Below are 19,392 nucleotides of genomic sequence, written 5' to 3'. Positions count from 1 at the left end.
CTTACCGCGCTTGTCTTCACAAAAACCTGGATCTCATATGGAACAATCTGGGAAAGACTCGACCGAATGGTTTGACTTCAACTGATCCCGATCATCTGAGAAACACAGCGAGCGTCAGGGGTCTTCACATCCTGGGAACTTGGATCATTCCATGATCCTGCAGAAACATCACACACGAGGCGAATGCATCAGCGTGATTCCTGCAGAGGCAAAATTACAGCGATACATTCAGGGGTCCCCTCGGTCGTGCCTCTCCAGGGGTGCGAGGGGGGGCGCTGAGGAGGAGGCAAAGTGGATGTGACAGACTTAGATGAAACGCCAGGGACGGGGCGTTTCTCACACACACTACAGCCTCCTGGACAGCAGCCTCATTAGGCACTTCCACGCTCCGCCGACAAAATGCAAGCGTCCAAACACATTCTGCTTATAGGAATGGAACTTGTGAACACCTGCTCTGGAAGAAGAGAGAAAGCAATAATCTGCCAGGCCCTTGGAAAAAAAGCTTTTCTGATCGGCCACAGATGCATTTTGCACTCTTACATTTGAAATATGAGTAAAAAAAAGGCAACTGGTCATTAGTTTCAACTGGTCATTTATGTACATCGAAAATGTATTACTGACATTTGACACGATATTTAATGCAATGTTCATTGATTTGGATTGTCAAAAAGTTGACCTTGCGCCTCTAACTGCTAGTTTTAGATCAATGAATTGTTCACCAGGTTAATAGAGTTCAACAGCCAATAAAACTGTGGGTCATCAGGGGGATCGGAAAACCGTCAACCGGAGCTGATGGACGGGAACAGAAGACAGTCAAAACAAGATCCAAACTCTCCAGCTGAAAAAACAAGGGAACCAAACATGGAAGACGGGAACCACCAGGATGTAGAGCGGCACCGTGATCCAGTCCATGTCATGTTTGTCGGTCTGACGACAGTAAAAGAGGAGCGCCGGCAGTCAGTGACCTTGTTGGTCTGATCATGAGAGAGAAGACAAGCAGCAAAGCAGGAAGTGCATCAACAAAACTGCTTTCACAAGGGGAGCAAGACAAGGACAGTGGCGTCCAGGTGTAGCACAGCACTGCCACGTCAAACGCTGCAGGTCACATGCCACGGTTCGAGAGAGGGGAAGTGGGCGGAGCTACAGGTGTCTCATGGGAAAATGTCATTCTCAATAAAAATGTTCACATATAATCATAATGATGGTGATAAATAAACAATATGGTAGTCATTAAAAGTTTTTATGTTGAATGCCCCAATCACAAATACGTTATATGTAAGCTTTTTTTGCGAGAAGAGCAGAGGTAGCTGTCAGGGCTGGTCCTCCATGGTGCCCTCTTCATCCAACTAGCATCCATGGGATTTACCATATTCATGCCATGTGCTGTTGCTTCCTCTGCACTTAGCTCCTCCCACCTCCCACATCGACTCCGCTGCTCTTATCTCGAGTTTATTTGTGTTTTCTTCCTGATGAGTACATACTGTAAGCTTCAACTCGGATGAGACACAATGGGATTGAAAAATATCGTAGGATCCTATTGATGTTCTAAGTTGCATGTCCTTGGTTTAATAATTCAAAAGAAAACAACTAACAAACAAAAAAAAAACACAGAAATTGACTCTCTCTGCATCAGTTTGATCCAAACAGTTCCCTCGTGTAACTGTTACCAAGTAATAGTTTATCATTGAATCTCATGAAATTTAAATCAACATGACCTAACCATGTCACTCTGTCCAATCTTTGTATGGCAGGCTTGTCCAGTTCCCTGCCGCCATGATGAAATTCAGCCTCAAACTCAGTGATTCGAGGTGTGAAGTGTATTGTTTTTCTTTTATTTTTTATGACTTGCACCCAATTCTGCTGCTGGTTGGACTTTTCAATGGCAACTACAGTTAGTTTCATGTCATTTCACAAGGTTTTGGTGTGTTTACGTGTAGAGTGTAGATTAAATATGGTTATTGAACACAAAAGGAATCAAGAGTAATTCATCCCTTCTATTACTTGAATGGGCCCCATGACCAAAACGGTTGTTCTAACAGAAGCCATGACGCTTTAGTGATAAAGCCCGTGACAGCCTCCTCTGTGAACACTGGGGTGAGGTGGTCCGTACAGGGCCAGATGGGTGGATGTCCCCGGGTAAAGCCAGGCCACGCTATCATTAGGTAGATGGCACTGCTGGAGATTTAAATTCACGATCAAGAAGCATCAAAATTTCTGGCTGAATTTTGGAATCTTTTAATTTAAGTAATTTAAGTAGAGAACAAGGGGTCAGACTTTCCATCTGTGGAGTGTCATAATTATCAGCCGCCGACATCTTTATTTCCAGTCAGTATCAGCACGAGAAGGTCAGGTGTGTTTTCTCCGAGACAGCGACTGTAGATACCATCGCCTCCATCTGATACGGCGTGGCTATCTTCACATTCAGCTCAGGGCACCCGTCCCTCTTTTATTCCTTCTTTTATGCACGCTGTAATGCGTCTGCACGTCACCCCTGCTGGACGGGAAATATAAATCTGATTACGGAGTGCGTGGGGTAATGCTCAATAATAAAAAGTATTATTTGCCAAGATCAATGTGCGGCACCAGGGCGATAAAATAAAATGAATTAAAAGTGCCGTGAGCCTGCCGTAAATTGTGATGTGTGTTGTGATATCGAAGCCGCTGTGACAACATGCTGCTCGCCGGAGCTGTAAAACATGCTTCAACAGGCTGCTGAACATCCCGCCCGCTGCATTCTTCGCCACTGTGACGGCCATACATCAGGCATGGCCCACAGCATGCCGGGGATAAAGGTGTGAGGGATGACACGGCGAGAGGGAGGAGAGCAGGACGGGGCTACATATTCATCAGCAGCGAGTGGGCTTTTTCTGGGGGCGCAAATGAATGTCAGGCAGGAAGTGTGTGACAAGAGAAGAGGTTGAATCCATCAATCAATTAGAGCTGGGCGTGAGAACGACATGAATCTGGATGACTGATGGATGGATGGACCAAATCTCCTCTGATCTCCGGCTTTGGAGCTCAAGCCCGGTGAGCCGGCCCCCTCCATCATGAGTGACGTGCAGGGCCCAAACGTCCGCCGCAGCCGCGCCACGCTCCCGCTGTTGTGAGGTGTTTAAGAATGTTATCTGCAGTGCACAGATGTCTTAAAGGTCCCGGTGGAATCGCCCGGCAATTTTCCCTCCTAATTAAAAATTAATTAAATCGGCTTTGGCTCTAGCCAGGCATAAAGCTGAAGGCCACCTCCACCACTGGATACACAATCATTTATTTAACTCAATTACATCAAGCCAGAGCGGGAGCCGCTATGTCTGATGTCACACGGCCAGAGTCCAGGCGGCGCAGCGGGAAACAAGCCCAAGCTAAAGCCAAAACAAAGACTGCGCCTTCTCACAAATAAAGCATCGACTAAAGTCGACTGGAATATGAGAGTTTGCCATTTAATGGCGCTTTCACACCAACGTTTGTCAGCCGTCAGTGCCCGCCACCAAAGGGTCTTCCCCCACCTCCAAGTAGCACCAGATGACATAGCTCAATCTGACTTGGACTTTCTTCCCTTGTCTTCGAGCCACTGGCCTGTGATGCCCAGCCTGCCTCGGCTTCTTGGTACGTTTGCTCCCTCCGCTGAGCTGCACCTCAGAGCAACAGGTTGAAGTCCAGACTGTTCAAGCTCCCTCCTTCTCCAGTCGAGAAGGACCACAGAGCCAGTGTTTCATTGGACTCAACTGAACTTTTGCCATCATCCAAGCCATTTATCCTTTAGCAGTTGACAAAATAGTGTCAATAAAGCCATTGATTTACATTCATCTGCATGGATTATGGAATGTGGTGTGGAAGTCCATCCCCATCATTAGCCAAGAACAAACAGTTCCTCATGAGGTCCAAGCATCTCTGAGCTTAGCGGCTACCAGTAGCTCCACCAGCAGTTACCTCGATGTTCCATAAGAAATCCCTCCCTGGTATTGTTCATATTTTAGCGCAGCCCCTCACAGCCCTTTGAATGAATGAATGAACGTCGTGATTGCAGAGTATAGTATGATGCTCACATCATACGTTCATCCAGCCTGATATTTGAATCCATCGAAATAAAGCCTGAATTAAAAGAGCACTTTGGGGGAGCCTTGAAAGGATCAGGTCAGGAACGACTACATCAGAGATGAAATTGCATTCTGAGACACAATTTGAGTGTCACTGTGGTTTACAGAATTTTTCAGGAGCTATCCATTGGGTATCCAAATATCCATTGGGTGAAAACGGAGTGTGGCTGGAGTTCTAAAAGTGTCTTCAGTGTTTGACCAAGTATTTGTTCCAGTGATTTGCCTCTTGAGCTTTCCATCATCTTGTATAACCAGAGAAACTTTGTGACCTCCTCGCTCACTGTATCGCTGTCCCACAACATGCTTCATCTCGAGACTGTTTTTTTACAGCAAGAGAAGCATTTAAAAAAAAACTGTTTGTGATGCGGCGCACGCTTCATGCTGCAATGTGATTGATACATAAGTGGTCATATAGGAATCCTTTGTCACCTGCTCCCGGTCCCTCGCCGCCCCCTCGGGGCTGATTTGGGTTGATTGATCAGAGATCCAGACACGGGATCAATAAGGCTTTCACCTCTCCCTTGGCAAGAGCGAGGGGTTCAGCGATGGCCCACCATGCTGTCCAATTATTCAGTAATGGAATACTGGAGCTGGACCAAGACCATTAACACAACAGACACCAGGCAGAGTCAGAGGAAGTGCTAATTGTTGGCTGAGACTCTCAGCCCTGACAACAATGCTGCGGCCCCATAACCTCCTTTTGTTTCTCCGGTGCCAAACTGCTGATGCAGTCCACCGTAAATATTCAGTCGGAAAGTGGCCACATCTGTCGTCACTACGTAGCGGGGCCGAGCCCGAGCTCAGACCAGTTGTGGCTGAAGGCGAGCTCAATGTGCTGGACCCAGTCTGTCATGGCTCCGCTTCCAGGCTCCGAATCCTGGTTTTGGTTTTTCCCCTCTGTTCCTTTGGCACACGGCTGGAGCCGATTGACCTCTAATGACTGGTGGTCTACAAGAACACCTGGGCTCCAGCAACGTGTGCCAGACCGTTTTTGATCCCATTGTTTGCCGGAAGTCCCTGTGATTATGCCTCTCGTTCCGGTGTTTTTTGGACTTCTCGTTCCCTGTGGTAACTCCTTGGTTCTCGTGTCTCTCCCTGTGTTCGGCTTTTTGTTCTGTCTTGTTCTGTGCGCTAGCTAGCTCCTTTAACTCCCGGTTCTCGTTTCGCTCCCTCTCTGTTAAGTTTCTTGTTTTGTGTGCAGCTAGCTCGTTTAACTCCTGGTTCTCGTGTCTCTTCCTGTGTTCGGCTTCTCCTGTTCTGTTAGCTAGTTTTTGGATTTCTCTGTTTAACCCTGGTGCCCTGAGCTTAGTGTTTTGTTTCTCCCCAGTCTCCATGTGTTTCTTGTTCCCTTTTGTAGTTTATTCTCTGTTCATTGATATTCAGTTTGTGCTTAGTTTCTCCCGGTTCGGTGACGCTTTCAGTTGTGATTCAGTTGTTTGTTTAATTATTAAATATCTAATTTTTACTCCGTTCTGCCTCCAGTGCCTTTCACCACTCGCACTTGGGTCTTGGTCACGTCCTCCGTGGCTTTAGCTCCCTCGCCTCTTGACTCGTGACATAACGGTCTGGCCATGTTAATAGACCCAGCAGTGTTGAAGGGCTGGCAGGACGAGCTAGACGCTCAGGCCACCAGTATAGGCAATATGGAGAGGATGACATTGTCTATTTTTGAGCTGTTGGACTCCATGTCTGAGGCGGTTGCACGGCTTTCCTCCCGCTCTGCTCTGTCCGGTTCTCCGCTTGCTTCCTCTGCTCTTCCTCTCATGTTAGAGCAAACTTTTTCTGTTCCCGTCCTGGCCCCAGAACCTGAGCTTCCCGTCCGTGATTTTTTTTTTGAAGATTTTTGTATTTTTCCGGCGCCTTCCAAAGACTCCTGTGCGGCTCCCAAGCCGCTGCCTCCCAAAATCTCCTGCGCGGCTCCCAGGCCGCCGTCTCCCGAACCCTCCTGCGCGGCTCCCAGGCCGCCGTCTCCCGAACCCTCCTGCGCGGCTCCCAGGCCGCCGTCTCCCGAACCCTCCTGCGCGGCTCCCAGGCCGCCGTCTCCCGAACCCTCCTGCGCGGCTCCCAGGCCGCCGCCTCCCGTGGACTCTAGCACGGCTCTCAAGCCGCCGTCTCCTCCCGAGGGCCCCTACGCGGCTCCCAAGCCGCCGTCTCCTCCCGAGGGCCCCTACGCGGCTCCCAGGCCGCCGTCTCCTCCCGAGGGCCCCTGCGCGGCTCCCAGGCCGCCGTCTCCTTCCGAGGGCCCCTGCGCGGCTCCCAGGCCGCCGTCTCCTTCCGAGGGCCCCTGCGCGGCTCCCAGGCCGCCGTCTCCTTCCGAGGGCCCCTGCGCGGCTCCCAGGCCGCCGTCTCCTTCCGAGGGCCCCTGCGCGGCTCCCAGGCCGCCGTCTCCTTCCGACGTCTCCAGCGCGGCTCCCAAGCCGCCGCCGTTTCCTCCCGACGTCTCCAGCGGGGCTCCCAAGCCGCCGCCGTCTCCTCCCGACGTCTCCAGCGTGGCTTCCAAACCGCCGCCGCGTCCTCCTGAAGACCCCAGCCGCGACTTCCCACCCGCCACCTCCCCAGGACCCCAGCTTGTCTTCCGGGTCGCTGCAGCCCGGCTCTTCCAGTCGCTCCAATGGGCCTCCTCCTCCCCTCGTCTACGACGACCATCCATCCACGATTGGTAGAACACCAAGAGGTGTTCTTTAAGGGGGGGGTACTGTCATGGCTCCGCTTCCAGGCTCCGAATCCTGGTTTTGGTTTTTCCCCTCTGTTCCTTTGGCACACGGCTGGAGCCGATTGACCTCTAATGACTGGTGGTCTACAAGAACACCTGGGCTCCAGCAACGTGTGCCAGACCGTTTTTGATCCCATTGTTTGCCGGAAGTCCCTGTGATTATGCCTCTCGTTCCGGTGTTTTTTGGACTTCTCGTTCCCTGTGGTAACTCCTTGGTTCTCGTGTCTCTCCCTGTGTTCGGCTTTTTGTTCTGTCTTGTTCTGTGCGCTAGCTAGCTCCTTTAACTCCCGGTTCTCGTTTCGCTCCCTCTCTGTTAAGTTTCTTGTTTTGTGTGCAGCTAGCTCGTTTAACTCCTGGTTCTCGTGTCTCTTCCTGTGTTCGGCTTCTCCTGTTCTGTTAGCTAGTTTTTGGATTTCTCTGTTTAACCCTGGTGCCCTGAGCTTAGTGTTTTGTTTCTCCCCAGTCTCCATGTGTTTCTTGTTCCCTTTTGTAGTTTATTCTCTGTTCATTGATATTCAGTTTGTGCTTAGTTTCTCCCGGTTCGGTGACGCTTTCAGTTGTGATTCAGTTGTTTGTTTAATTATTAAATATCTAATTTTTACTCCGTTCTGCCTCCAGTGCCTTTCACCACTCGCACTTGGGTCTTGGTCACGTCCTCCGTGGCTTTAGCTCCCTCGCCTCTTGACTCGTGACACAGTCATTAAGTTAAAGTCAACACAGTTGTCCAAAGGTAAATTCACTCCCAAGTTGATGTCAGACCAACATGAACTTCCTGACGGGGCGTGACCTCACTTCCTGAAGGGAGCAGAATAAAATGGATTTGCATAACCCCCACCTTCTACTTTCCTTCTCTCAGGGCCTGAAGGTTCTGAAGCCAGGTGTGAATGTCAGAGACATCACACAGGAAACAGTGTTGCGAAGGTCCCCCACCACCAGCTCTGTTTCACTGCTCACTGGTTTGTTTGATGATTAATTAGCCCGTGGTGAAGTCATCATTTTTTTAGCCCTTCATTTGCGTGTGTGAATTAGTTCTGCTACATCGAGACTCAGTGAGATGTCAGTAATTGCTGCTCTAAGTGTGATGCTCATCGGCCGTTCCCATTATAAGCCAATGATATGATTCCACACTGGTGTTTACAGATGACTGCGGTGATCCGCCGTGTGATCGCCTCGACTCATCTGTGGGACGCCGCCATGTCCCAGCACCCAGGTCATGGCCAGTGGAACATGACAGCTCAAACAGACGACCACTCATGTTTATCCAGTGACTGGAGTCCACACTCCTGTCTCTACAGAGGTCAGAAGACAAGATCTCCTCCAGTCAGAGAAGAGAACCAGTGTTTTATTGGACTGAACTTTTGCCATCCTCCAAGCCATCTGTCCTCCAGCAGTAGAAAAAATACCATAAATAAAACGAATGATTGATATTCATTTTTATGGATTATGGGATGTGGTATGGAAGTCCATCCCCATCATTAGCCAAGAACAAACTCTTGACTCCTCATGAGGTCCAAGCCTCTCGGAGCACAGCGATCCGTTTTCATCAGTGGGGTGAAATGGAGCCACTTCAGTGTGGGCCAAACGGTTCCCCATGCTGAAATTCTACTTCAGTGACCACTTGATAACTCACAGATCACCTGACCTGAAGTCAAAATACCAAAAAGGTGAGGAATCAGGGACCTGCGTGATCCCAACTCAGAGCCAGCTGCTCTCCACTCATTCATCAGTCATATATATATTTTTTTAACTTTCATAAACATGCATTTGAACCCATGTATTGTTTTTTGTAAAGGCTAAAGTTCCTCAGTACTATTACCAGCATATGAGCAGAAATGCCTCTTTCACTGTTGGGGGTGCAGTTTAAAGTTAATTCACTTCAAATGTGCTTGACTTTAGCTTTGAAACACATCAAGTAGCTATCGAGATGTTCCATAAGATTTTCTGGAAATCCGTCCCGGACTTGGATCCTCATGGAAGCTCCGGTTGAGTCATCAGTTTTTTAGCCCTTCATTTGTGTGTGTGAATTAGTTCTGCTCCATGGAGACTCAGTGAGATGTCAGTAACTGCTGCTCTAAGTGTCATCGGCCGTTCCCATTATAAGCAAAGGATATGACTCCACGCTGGTGTTGACACATGGCTTCTCACCTGCAGCAGCCAGAACTCGGCTGATCTGTGGGACGGAGCCCGCTTCAGACGCTGCCATGTCCCAGCACCCAGGTCATATCTTCCGTCTTCGTAGGAGGAAAGGTGAGGCTCCGGTGGGTCAGGCGTTCAGATGAGCGGCGGCCTGTGTGGCTGTCCGGGGCGCGAGGACCTGTGATGTACTGTGATCTCATTTGGCTACCTATGCTCCTGTCCCACACGTGTGTGTGTAAGTGAGTTCATGAGGAGGGAAGCAAGCTCTCTGTGTCTGTCGGGGGCAGAGGGGGGAAGCTGCTCACCGATCACCAAACACATCACTGCTCAATAACCCATGACTTTCTGGCCACGAGGACATTAGCATCCGCAGCATGATGCATCAGAAAGAGCCCGTTTGTCAGCCGAGCGATAATTTGGGAGGCGAGAGAGCCTTTGATGTGGGGCGAAAATCCGCGCGCACTGTGATATCAATTAAAGAAACATTCTGGTGTTTGTCGGATTTTGATTCATTTACTTTGAATGAATTATTTGCCCAGTGAAGACTCGTGTCGCTTCAATATTTCATGGCCGACTGAAGCAGAAGTGCTTCGTACCCCGCGCAGTTTTGATGGCAGTTTGTCTTGTTTGATTTGGTCCCACTGCAGAGGTCAGAGTGGCCCACACCGCCGCAGCAGGCGCCACAGTGCTCACGCTGCCGTGCGAGAACGTAGATGGAGATACGGGGTGAGGGCCCGAGAGGAGGACCGCAAATGTGCTCAGTGGAGGACAGGACGGGTGGCATTGACTTATGTATTGAAGTTTACTGAAGAACATCCAGAAATACTGCTTGTTTTTGTTGGTTGTTCTCGCAGCATTTTGTATCGGCTTTATTCAAAGATTAAAAATGTCATTTAAATTTCATTAGGTCTCATCAATATTTGGTTCAGCTTTGGTTTTGATCACGTTTTGAAACAACATCTACAACATCTCATATTCTAAAATAGTATCATTTCTTTTTTTGCCAATGTATTTCAATTTTCTTTTTTAATTACATAAAAAATAAGTGCAGCATGCAACAATAACTTTTTTTGTTTAATTATTTACTTTTGTCATCATGAATAATAATAGTCATAATCATAATAACCATAATAACAACTCTTGTTGTTATTCCTGTCATCACTGTCTTTTTTTTCAATTGCTATTTCTATTTTTTTCTATTTTCTATATTTATTTGGAATATTATTATTATTATCATTGTTAGCAGTCGTTGTAGTGGTGTTGATTACGTAATTTAAAGCAGTTTATTTAAAGGAATCGATGCCAGCCTGATTTTTAGAGAACAAAGTCATCACATCTGATCAAAGCCTCAAAGCCAACGACCCTCAGACCTGGCAGCCTCTTCACCTCTCACCAGAACAGAGCCGCGGGATGATCCCACGCTGGGAGCCACTTCTCTCACCTCCAGCAGCTTTTGTTATTTGGCCTCTGCAGTTTATTCCCGACTCATCGTCATTTAAAGGCACCAATATCAGCATTTCTCTCCGGCGCCTCGGCGACCACTGCTCCATCCCGATGAAAGAATCATTCAGCAAGATAATTTCAGCTAATGTGTTATTTGTGGCGGCGCGTCTCTGCACTCTGCTGAGCTGCCGTCTCCCTCATTCATTTCAAAATCCAATTACACAATCTGTGCGAGGCTGGGTACAAGTCACTCTGAGATTTATACCAGTAATACGTACCAGAGGAGATCTGCCCTTTATTATTTCGTCACCATGACTCCGCCGTTGCCATGGAGACGTCGCCACTGACGTCCGTGTCACATCCATAATTGTGACCCTCTTTAGTGGAAGCAGTGTCATCGTCGCTAACAGTTGCATTGTGCTGTTGGGGAGCAGCCATCCACGACTCATCCTGCTGCGCTCACCTGGAACAAGCCCCTGCCATGAACATACGCAGGAGGGAATATTCTCTCCTATTTTCCTTCACCTCTGTGCGTACTGCTCATGGATGCTGGCTACGTTACGAGCTTGTTGTACATGTGTACCAATTAGTATTGGTCCAAGTCTGGACTCGACGTTCGAGTCACGCAGGTACATCATTAAAGTAGCTCAACAATCCAATAACAAATCATTTAATCATGCAGCTTTTGCACTGCTGTGTATCTGGCTGCCAAGTCCAGGTCAGTCCGTATCAGGGAAATGACTCGGAGTTACACTCTGTTGCCAGAGAGAGATGCATCTACTTCACCTTTCCTTAGTGGGTCATGCGAGCGAGAGCACGACTGACACCTGCTATTTGACTGTATACATACATCGATCTTCAGTGACCCACCACTTCGTGCTGTTCAGGGATGCGGGGAGTGCTGGAGCCTATCCAGGAGGCAGGAATACACCCTGGACAGGTATGTGTCCAGTTACACCCCTGGCTCAGCCTTGGGAGGAGGTGGGAGGAAACCAGAGTACTGCTTGGAGGAGGTCTGTTTCTGAGCGTCCAATCCCGCCCTCAGATTGAAACCCTACCTAAGTGGAAGTATAGCTGCAGGTTAGGGTTGAACCAAAAAAATTTAAATAATAAAATACTGTCAAATTCCAACTTTTGGAGAATGTGTTCAAAATTGAAAATAAATAAATAAATATAATACAAATAACAATAATAATCATGAAATTAGTACTCAGGACTCAAGCCTTTAGCACACAGTACAACTCAAACTGTCAAACTACAAAAACATTTTTATTGATTTATTAGTTAATTAGTGTATTTGTGTGTGTGTGCTTTTATTTAAAGACAATGTAAACGGTGTGAATATTCTCTAGAAGCCCTGATGATTGTGTGGAGTTCAGTAAGCATGATTCCCCTGAACAGTTGATGACTCTGTACTGGTTCCATGCTCCTTGAGCGCCGGTTGCCATGGTTATGAGTGGATCACGTAACACAGTTACTGTAGCAAGAAACACCCCAGGATCTCTCCGGACTGAGACTCCTGAGAACCACCCCCTCCCAAAAAACAAAACAACCAAAAACGGAGCCATTTCTAAAGCAGTTCTCAGCAAGCACCCGGGAAGGCCAGTGCTATTTTCCCATTGGTTGCAAATATAGCGGGATATAAATAGTTGCGCTTGTGGGACGAGCTGTCTAAACGTTGGCTCCCACACACCTGATAACAAACTGTGATTGCATGACTTCTGGCTGAAGGCAAAGTCACGGGATTGACTGAAGACTGGAGCCAGGCAGCTTGGTTGGTCATGCTTGGCCTTTGAGCCCCCTCATTGGTAGCTTCAGGCCAAGCACTGTATAACACCACGGCCTTCTATTTTTTTTTTTTTTTTTTTTAAATCAATGAATAATTTCATTGGCTGAATATTACAGCGCTTCAATCTGAGCTGTGCATTGTGGAAATGAGGTCTGGAAATGACTTTTTTAAACCATGTAAATGTCATCTTTCTTCTATTCAATTCGCGACCTTTACTGAGAGGTAATGTTCAAACAAAGTGCTGTTTTTATACCTTGCACAATTGTTTTATTACAGCCGGCTCACAACAGCTCACAAAGGCTGTATGTTCTGCAAAAATGAAGGATCACAGCCGCGTGAGGTCTCACAGTCAAATGAGGCTATTGAAAACAGTTTACAGCTTTGTTAAGAGCTAAATTTGTTCGTTCTTTCCCACCGCTCGGAGAGGAGTCGCAGCGCCTTGCAACGGTATCTGCCGTTAACTTGAATCCGGAGTAAAGGTCATGCGGTGAATTAATAAAAAAACATGCTGCAGTCAGTCCTGGCTTTAATAATGTCACTGTCTTAATTAACTCTCCTATCGCTGATCGGACAGAAAATCCACCTCTGCCGCTGCCAAACTCAGCAAGGTGGGATGAAAGTGAAGGGGGAGTCTTCACCTGTCAGTGCTGCACGGAGACACTGGCTGTGCTAACGTCCCAGCTAGTCAAATGCTGTTTCAGTCCCAGTTGGATCATCTCAATTGTTTTGCTCTTCGTCTAGTTTTAGTCGACAAAATATCACAAAAGATTATAGTTGGCGAAAAGGACAGTAGATTTAGTTGAGTAAGAGTTTGTTCCAGAATATTGTCCTGTAATAGAGGTCTTCAGTGTGGTAGAGTAGAGTTTGCTTTCATTCCACACACCTCGAGTGCATGTGTGTGTGCACCACTGCACACCATACTCTCTGCGTGTCATGTCACAAGCTACATTATTTTCACTGACACACCGTCAGAGGGACAGAGAGTCAGAAGGTGGCCATTTGTATGCGTGTTAATGTCATATTTGCACTATTGAAAATACATTTTGCCGAAGACAAGTAAAGAGTCAGGAGTCAGGAGAACATTACGGTGTGTGTCTCAGGTTGACAGAGCACCGTCACGCAGACTGTCATTTACGGTGGGCACGCGAGTCTCTCACAGGTTCCTATGAAAAAGGACATAAACGTATGTATATTTCCCACCAAATGACAGTGAAATGGGCGGTGAACAACAGGGTGAAATACACTGCTGCCTCTCCACAGGCTGATTTGTAAGTGTCTCTGTGCCAGAGAGTGATCAGACCAGCAGGTTTATATTCGCTTCATGTTCGACAAGAATCATTTTTCCTTGCAATTATTTAACACGCTTACCTGCGCATGCACTTCAGGATGACTCAAACTTAAGGTTTAGATCCATGTGGACGGCAGAAATGGCTTCGCTTTTACGGAACTTCTTTTTCAAGCGGCATGGAAAACGATCTGATGGGAAAATGTGCGGCCCCGTGTGGATGCAGCCCAACAGAGGACGCTCACTGATGACATCATCTCATGGCGCACTCTCCTCTCAATCCAAACAAAACGGTAACAAATGGAAGCGGACTTTGCTTCCACTGATGCAGAGGACGTCAGCAGCAGCGTTGCTGATCCCACATACATCATCAATGTTGCCACTCATTAGAGCCACTTCAGTGGCTCCTCTGTCTCTGTTTACCAGGCTGATTATTCCGAAGCTGGTTCGTGTCATCCCCAATTACAGCCCTTGTTAATAACTCGGCATCCATTATTGATGTAAAACATTTCTCCCTGCACAGAGCCCTGAGGCGCTCCACAGTTCACCTTCCTCATTTGTGATTCAAGAACACTGAACTTAGCATATTGTTCTCTCTTCACACACAAGTAGCTCTCATGCTGAACCGGTTTATTTTTGTTTTAAGTTTTATTATTCCAGTCCATCTTGGAAGGGGCTTTTTTTTTTAAGTTGGCAAATACACCCTCAGCATGTTGTGAGCTTATCCACAGTCCGGCTATTTATAATGTCATGTTTACATGCAGTTTCCCAGTGTTGTCGCAGTCATTTAAATATCAGATGTTTGATGTCCATGTAAACAAACCACAGCCACCCCATGTGGATGTTATGGGTCTGTTGACCGACCGTTCTTCAGTCGTACATGTCTCCCATTCAAATGGGCCAGCAGGCAGTTCAACAGTTCCCCTCCCAGCACAGTTCCAACACACTTCCTGTACAGTTGCAGTTAGATGCCTAAACCTGACCGTCCGCTCAGTAGCCCATTCTATGGGACGTTCACAGCCAACTCGGAGGTAGCCAAGGAGCCAACTGGCCCATACAATGGGTGATATGTGCGCCCGAAAAATGGTCATTTACTGGCCTAAAATCATCAGTAGCACTACTCACTTTAACCAGTTCTGACCAGGAGGGCTTCACTTTTAAGAACACTCATAATGGAGACCCGGACACACAGCCTATACAGTTAAGTGAGTATTTACCCATCAATCTCTATCCTGACTCTCACCTATGGTCGTGAGCTGGGGGTCATGACCGAAAGATGGGTCTCAGACGGGTGATGGGCAGCTGTCACTCGGGAGAGACTTGGAGTAGAGCCGCTTCTTCTTGGCATTGAGAGGACTCGGTTGAGGAGGTTCGGGCATCTCATGAGGATGACCCCTGGAGTTTCAGGCATGGCCAGCTGGTAGGAGACCAAGGGCTCAACCCAGTACCAGGTGGAGGGATGAGATCTCTTCTCTGGCCTAGGTGCGTCTCGGGGTGAAGGGTGTTTGGTGCCGCCTTTTGAAGCTTCTGTGCCCGCAACCCAGCCACAGATAAGCAGGTGAGGATGGATGACTAAGTGAATGAGAATTCGTTTCGAATGAGAATTTCTAGGGGATGTCCAGTGGGAGGAGCATGCGAAGTAGGCGGGACTAAACTTCAATGTCACCAGCTTCTGGGCAGAATTGCAGGACACAGCCATCAAACAAGGTCAGCGCCTCTTAGTTTGAGTTGAATGATGTTCTACAAACAGCCTTAGGTCTTGTTCACAAGTGAGGAAAGAAGACCAAGACTTGACATGGTTCTGGTTGGGAAGCATGTGGTCAGCCATGGTGACAAAAAATGCTGAGAGCAATGGTTTCTATTCTGACTAAAGTTGCAGAAGCGCTTGAAAGAACATGATCACAAAGAGTTGGGGAGAAATGACTTTTGTCTGGTCCCCTCGGTGAGTGGAGAAATGATGCTCCTGCAGCGAGTGAAGCCAGTTGGGACACCTCATGTGTCCCGACTGGGAGGAGGATTCTGGCCAGGGCAGGCAGGAGAGAAGATAGCTCCCATTTTTGGAGGCTGCTTCTGTGGAGAGGGGGAAGTCCCGGCCTCCAGCAGCCTTCAGACGGGCAGAGGGAAATGCATGAACGCAGCTTCACCTGGTGGTAGTTTCCGACAGGTGCTCCCTAATTTGAGCCTGCTCCGTGTCTCAAGGCTGGCAGACTCCACAGGGGGTCCGGCTGTTGCAGGGGTTGATGGGCTTTCAAATGAATTATGCCACTGAAAAATACACAAAACTACAGCAGAGATTTTTAACCATCAACTTGTTCATGGTGCCACATACCTGATTATTATTTATGCAGAAAATGAGTTCAGATTTTAATTGAAATCTCTGAAGATATTTGTATTTATTGCCATACACATCTTTTCCAAGTAATTACACCTGTCATCTGATTCCAGGTTCCCAAGGCAGCTGCTGCATCCAGTGAGTTGACAACAACACCCTTCAAGTTAGAAGCTTTATCCGCGTCATGTCTTGTTGCTGGTCCATGTCTGTTATCAGTGGAAGAAATGTGTTGACTGGACTTCGCCTGAATATAGTCTGAGTTGAAGACAGTTTCATTTCCACACACTTAACGGGATCAACATTTTGGTTTTGTTATTTATTTACCTGCAGTTTTATGAATGTGGGAATGCTGTTGTTCTTGCTGAAATAGAAGGTGATTGAAACAGGGACGTATTGTGAGTCTGGGCACATATGTGCAGTTTTAGAATGCTGCTCTGTTTTGCTTTGTGTCTCATGAATTCACTGCTTTTATGTTGTCATTTATAACCCAAATTCAAGTCTCCTGTCTCCTATAAAGTGCAGCAAAATCTATAATTTAGTGCTGTTTGGTTAAAAGTCTTCTCACCTTCAGGAGTCAAAGTAAAATGCGCGCTCTTAAGTCGGAAGGTTACCAGTAGGTGCAGCTGCTGAGGTACATTAGTGTTTGACTACTACGGCTCATACATAACAAACTTTGCACGACGTCACGTTCAAAAGTGTAAATAATAAAGCTCCCTCTTACACAGAGGAAGTGGGAAAGTTAAAAGTTCAACTTCAAAAGCAACATGTCTGCTTGGATTTTGAAGAGTGCACATGGTGTCAGGGTGTTTTTCATATCAGAGGGATTCTGTGCCGAGCAAAAGCAGAGAAACTTTCAAAGTTATTCCCGCTAAAAAGTGGATTCAGGGAAAGAACATCGGGATGTGATCCGGAATGTTTTGATGCAGAAGGTAATTGGATTTCGAAATTGATTCTGGACCACTCATTCAGACTTTGGTTCTATTGATCATAGCTTTGGTGAGTTGAAAAGCAGTCAGAGAGTCGAGCGCCATCCATCAGTCCATCCATCCATCCATTCATCCATCCATCCATCCATCCATCCATCCATCCATCCATCCATCCATCTATCCCCATAACAGGCATCAGGAACATATTGCCAACAGAAGGCAATATGTTCCTGATGCCTGAATTAAAAGGGCACTGACCGACATTACTTATGACTGTGAGCATCTTTCTAAAGTTGGTGAGCGAGTCAGAGTGTGGACTGCTGCAAAGGATTGAACATAAGCAAGATTTAGCACAGGACACAGTCTGCCCTCAAAAGATTCCACTGTTCCGAGGCTCTTATCTGCGCTAACAGGTTGTTTGCTTATGCTCATATCAATGGTGTCATTTCCCAGTAAATCAATGGTATCGCTGCGTTCCACTCTGAATGCTAATATCCCCTTGCTATATATACCTGCGCTCCTCATACACGCTTCTGGCCGATAGTAGCCACCAAATAAATCTATACGGCCGTTGACAGAGAAACTAGCGGGGAAGACGAGGAAAGCAGAATTCCAGTGAATATTCAAGTCGTCGGTGTCATTTCTCTTCCCCAGCTGCGGCGGCTGCTCGGTATCATTGTGAGATAATGGTGTCCATTAACAGAACACTCCAAGATGGAGACAATTTAGGATGCAGGCTGTTGTCTTCAAGCACGCTTCATTTCCACTGTCAAGTTGCGAAATCACCATGTTTGCAATCATACGGAAGTGGACAGTGGGGCGGGAAGGGAAGTGCATTCTTCTTCTGCCCTGGGCCTGCTCAGGCGTCAGCTGGACACCAGTCAGTACGGGGTTATGTTCCAAATAGGAATATGATCAGTTGGGAGGCGTGCATGTGTCACTGAGGTCTCTTTCAAAAGTGCTATATGAAGCACGATTGATTCATCCTCGCACACAAGTCAGTGTGAGATGACATGGTTCTGGTTCTGCTTGAGGTATAGTAATCCCAAAGCCAACGAATCTGAGAGGCAAAGTGCCGTCAGCACTCATTTTTCCCCTCTAGCAGTGTCAAGGATTAAAAATCTAAGACCCTCACACACAACAGGCGTAATGCCCACACACTCTCATTCTCAAGTCTGCATGACCTGAACTCACCTTGCATTCTCACCCTGTAGCAACAGATACAGTGGGCCTCCCAGGGTGTTGCGTGTTGACATGCAGGCTTGTCAATGAATGAAGTGTTTCCTGTCTCGTGACACTTCCAGGATTATTGTGGTTAGGCTGAGGATGCGGGGAGGACAATCGTAAGACCTCAGGGAGCAGCCACACAGTTCTGGATTCTCAAGACCTTGCTGCTTTCTAGTCCGCCTTCATGTGAGTTTAAGCTGAACTGAATTGGGAGGGCGCTCAGGTGGAAATAAACAGCGATTCGTTGCAACTAACGTGAGGAATATGATGATGAGGACACGTAGATGGTGATTATGTTGAAGGCACCTGGCAAGTAACAGGTGTGTGTATTGGCCAATGAGCAGATGTGACTGTCAAATATGCCAGTTGATGATATCACAGTTTGCGAGTTCACATCACCATTTCAGGGTTTCAGCAGTGAACCAACTTCAGGTTACGAAGTGACGAGACACTTTTTTTTGTTTTGTTGTTGGAAACTTTCCGTTGTAATTTTAAGGAACTGAGGGGATTTGTGGGAATAAACTGGAATATTCAAATGTGAAGGTTGCCTCTTCATAGGGAACTTAAATGTAGTGGAGGAAAAATGCCATTCAAATACACTTCAGTATTCATGCCATTCCTCAGTTGCCGAATTGAAGCAAGAGCATCTGCAGAGTAATGGTTTTGCCTTTGACTTTAGTTTCTGAGCTGGACTCTAATAGATGCACGTGTTTTTGATGTCTTGGTCATATGAAGATAATATATATAACATTAGAAGCAGAGATGGGCAATTCCATTTCCTGTGGGGCCACATTACGGACTGTGACCCGATATATTTTCATATATATACACATATATAGTTTCCTTGTCTTGACTTTGTTTGCGCGTCTAAATGCATTGCTGGTATTTAGTTGGGTGTTTACATATATAATTTAACCCTGTGAGTGGGCTGCGAGTGTATATATATGTAGCCCACATTCCATGTTTGATACGGCAGCAGTTGTGTCTGTGGCGTTTCGCTTCTGTGTTTCAGCACCATGGACAGATCCATTTGTTCCCCGGCTGTTCTCATTGACACTCCTGAAGGGTATATTCGTGTTCCGCCTGCCTCCACTGAGGGTTCCTGTTAGCACCAGCACACTGACCCTGGAGCAGGTGGGATTACGCTCAAGGACACTTAGGCAAGGTAAAGGCCGCCGCTCCCAGTCTCATTGAAAAACTTTGCCCGTCTGCTTCACCGGATCATGGAAGACTGAAACGGAAATGTACAGCTTTCTGAATGCGAAACAAGCGTGACATCATAATCTGGCTGATAAGTGTTGCCTGCACAGCCCAAGGACGGAGCCCTGCTGACCAGTATCACCATGAATATCTGTTTCATCTTCCTGTGTGCTCTTGTGTAATTACCCTTTTCCCTCACGGCGCAACCTCCCTGCTTGGCAATGCTCTTCTCCTGCTTTCATTTCGA

The sequence above is a fragment of the Synchiropus splendidus genome, chromosome 11 (genome assembly GCF_027744825.2).
Source record: "Synchiropus splendidus isolate RoL2022-P1 chromosome 11, RoL_Sspl_1.0, whole genome shotgun sequence".
NCBI classification, from domain to species: domain Eukaryota; kingdom Metazoa; phylum Chordata; class Actinopteri; order Syngnathiformes; family Callionymidae; genus Synchiropus; species Synchiropus splendidus.
This window is presented reverse-complemented; position numbering follows the sequence as displayed.